Genomic DNA, 3,410 nt, shown 5'->3' with positions numbered 1-3,410 from the left:
GGAAAGAGGGAAAATGAAAGGTTTGGACAGTTAAGTTAGCTCTCCTCAGTACAGTATTAACTTGGCATTTGGTATGTGAAACAATATGGATTCAGGTTTAGAATTGTCTCTAAAGGAATTATCATTTAGGTCATGTTGTCCATGTTAATTTAACCCTCTTCTCTTAAAGCCAAAGAGCAGCAAGGCATTTATTAAGTGTTCCACTTGCAACAACCTGCTCCTTTTTATAGTAGCAAAGCTTTAATACTGGATGTCCATAATAATGGATACAAGGTAGAAGAGGGACTGCACTCTGTGGTTCTAGGGAGACTGTAATAACCCCTATATTGTAGCAACTTTTCATATTAAGATCTTTGACCTTCATGAAATAGGTATTACTCTGAGCCTTACTCCTTTCCTCTTTGCATGAGAAAGCAGAAAGATACTTGTTGGGGAATAGCTGTCAATATGCTTAATGAACAAGAGAGCAGAGGGTATGCAGTTCTGTAGTTGCAGAATGACTAAAATGATACCCAGCTCCAAGTGAAGTAACCTCAGTAGTTTCACATCATCATGACCTTGATGCTTTTGTGGGTAGTAAGTAAATGTGAATGTGTCACTAGGTAATATGGACATAACTCAGTCTCAGATTATGGGAAATTGCTAAAACTTTAGTAGTGTTTCTAGAAAGGCTGTATGGAAATGGTGGAAACCTAGAGCTTCCTGCTGGGCTTAAATTGCTATGCCTTCCAGAAGATAATCCATTTACTATATGCAGTCAAGGGGTGAATTAAGTTTTTGTTAGAGTGTAGCACAGAACACCTATGCACAATTGTTTATCCCTATAGTATCAGTCTTGTATTACTGTTCTTTGAAGGTACTCTTCTGTAGTTGTAGCATTCATTCAAAAATGATCTTTGAATGTTGCTGTATCAAGTTATGTAATACTTGAAATATTCTATCAAGAAATACTAATTAGCCGGAGACAGCCCTTCCATTTTTACTGCTGCAATGGCACAAAAGTGCTTCCACACTGATGACACTGTTCTCCTTCCAAGATGGCATCCAGTTCCTGGAATGTGCTAGAATCACATTTGGTAACTATCCAAGGTAAGCTGTCACTAAAGAAGCTATTTGATAACTGATTCCACAGTTCCTTTACTTGGTGTTTAACCAATGCAGGGCTGTTAGGGTTGCCTGAATTTAAGTCTAGATCTTAGGTTATCTATAAAAAGAATACTGAGGTATTTGATTACTCATGTTCACAAGCATCCAGGGATGTGGATGACACTAAAAGAGGCACATGGGTTTGTATTATAACTCATCAAAAGTTGCAATACAATTTGACACATCTCTGAAAGACAACTTGAGTCCTTTATCGTCTATAAAAGCAAGCTTTTTTTCCCTGCTAGAGAAGTGCACATAAAAACTTACACATTTTTTTCTTCTAGTTGGTGTAGCATTATGCAAGGAGCAGCTTTTCTTCCTCTTTCTAAAGGGAACAGAGAAAAGGTGCTAGGGAAGGTAGAAATGCTGACACTTCTGATAAATTACCTTTAAAGAGGCATGAAAGGTTCACTGTGCAGGCAGCAACCTCTGGGGGTGAGAGCACTGCATTGGGCAAGGGTTGCAATAGCAAAGCAGTTAAAAAAACACAAGCCAAGAGCCAAACACCAGAACAAATGCTTTTGCTCTAAGCACTTAGCTGTGCTTTGCACCACCATGTTCCAAGGTTACCACAATAAAAGAAAGCCTTTCAGTTTTGACTGATGCCCTTGCCTTTCTGTACTGTTTGTATTGTCTGCAAAGGGAGGACATGCAGTGCTGTGATCGCTCAGAAGGAGGATCTGCATCACCCAGTACCTAAAATGGATTAGCAGAATAACTGACCGGAGCTGCCATTGAATACTGCATCCAAATATGTTGAAGTACATACACACAGCACTGGAGTATTACTGCCTCTTTGATTTGTATATAAATTGTTCTCCTCAGACTTCAAGGTTGCTAGTTCAGTGCCATTTTCTAAAATATCCTGGACTGATTAAAAATACATTTAGATTTACTTCTGGACCACCCTTTGTTTCTCTGCATGAAGACAGTAGGAAGAGACACTTCATTTAGGTGTGGTAATAGTCCACCTGCCATTCTCTCCTTCCATCTGCAAGGCACCTGAAACCATAAGTAACATAGAAAGAGTCACAAACTATGGCATGGTACTAAAAAAATTTTCCTGGACCACTGCTAAATAAATACCTCCCTCCTGCCACCTTTCCTTAGTCAATTTTTGGAACACTTGGAACTTTTTTTCCTTGTTCGCTAGCCATACATTACTGGTCACCTTGCTCGTAAAGATAAATCTTCAAAGGGATTTGACTTACTGTCCAGATGAAACCTGCCTGACTATATACAAATCACAGCTTGCAAACTAGCTAAGAAGTTGCTCATTTTGCAACCATATCAGCTTATTACCAATGCCACCATTACTTACTGTCCTTGGTCTTTGAGGTTTTTCCTTCTGTTCCATTGCTGCTTCTCAGGTAAAATCCAAAGGATGCTGCTGGTAATCCCCATGCTGAGTGGATGCTGAAAGCTTGTTACTCTGGACCTGAGCTGCAGAACATGGAGTGTTGTCAACAGTTAAAGCAGAACTCAAGTAAATGCAAAAGCTGTTGTTTCTGACCTCTAAGCAGAATGTTAGGGGGAAAAGAAAAAAAGCCACCCAAAACAAGTTGTGAACACTCAGTGTAGTACTAATAGAATAATGGATTGCTTAGTTTGGAAGAAGCGGTTCATGTATGATTTTCACACAAAGTAGAACAGAAACTATTTGCAGATAGTTGCAAATAGTTGCAACTATCTGCAATTTTTGCAGCTTACCCCACACCCTTTTAATTCATAGTAATGAGTGTATCAGCATTCATTGCTCCAGCAGGAAGAATCTCAGTGAAGCAGAAAATCCTTGCTGCCCTAAGTCTACTTCATTATACGGGACTATTTTCCCCACAACTCAGTCTTTCCTGGTCCTGTAGAAAGCCAAGATTAAAAACTGTGGGTGGGTGTTAATGATCTGTTCCTAGTGACACTACATTCCCTAGTGAATTCCAGTCCTCATCTTTGAAGATTACTGAAAAGCAGAGATGCAGCCTAATGCCAGCCCTTCAGCCACTAAAACAATCCCCACTGAACCAAATGCTATGTAGCTGTCAGCCATAATGTGATTTAACCCCTATTTGTATCTACATATCCACTTAATCACATGTTGACCTTTCCCACTAACTTTAGGTAAAAAGATGAGGGTATTTTTTTCTGTCTAGCTATAATCCTGCACTTGCTAATTGAGACAGTGTTCCTCCTTCTGCTCAGATACGATCCAAGATGTTTCAGACTACATTGGTTAGCTGTTTCTGGCATTATTTCAGGGTGCGTGTCCA

This window comes from Phaethon lepturus, unplaced genomic scaffold (assembly GCF_000687285.1).
Source record: "Phaethon lepturus isolate BGI_N335 unplaced genomic scaffold, ASM68728v1 scaffold49149, whole genome shotgun sequence".
NCBI lineage: Eukaryota > Metazoa > Chordata > Aves > Phaethontiformes > Phaethontidae > Phaethon > Phaethon lepturus.
This window is presented reverse-complemented; position numbering follows the sequence as displayed.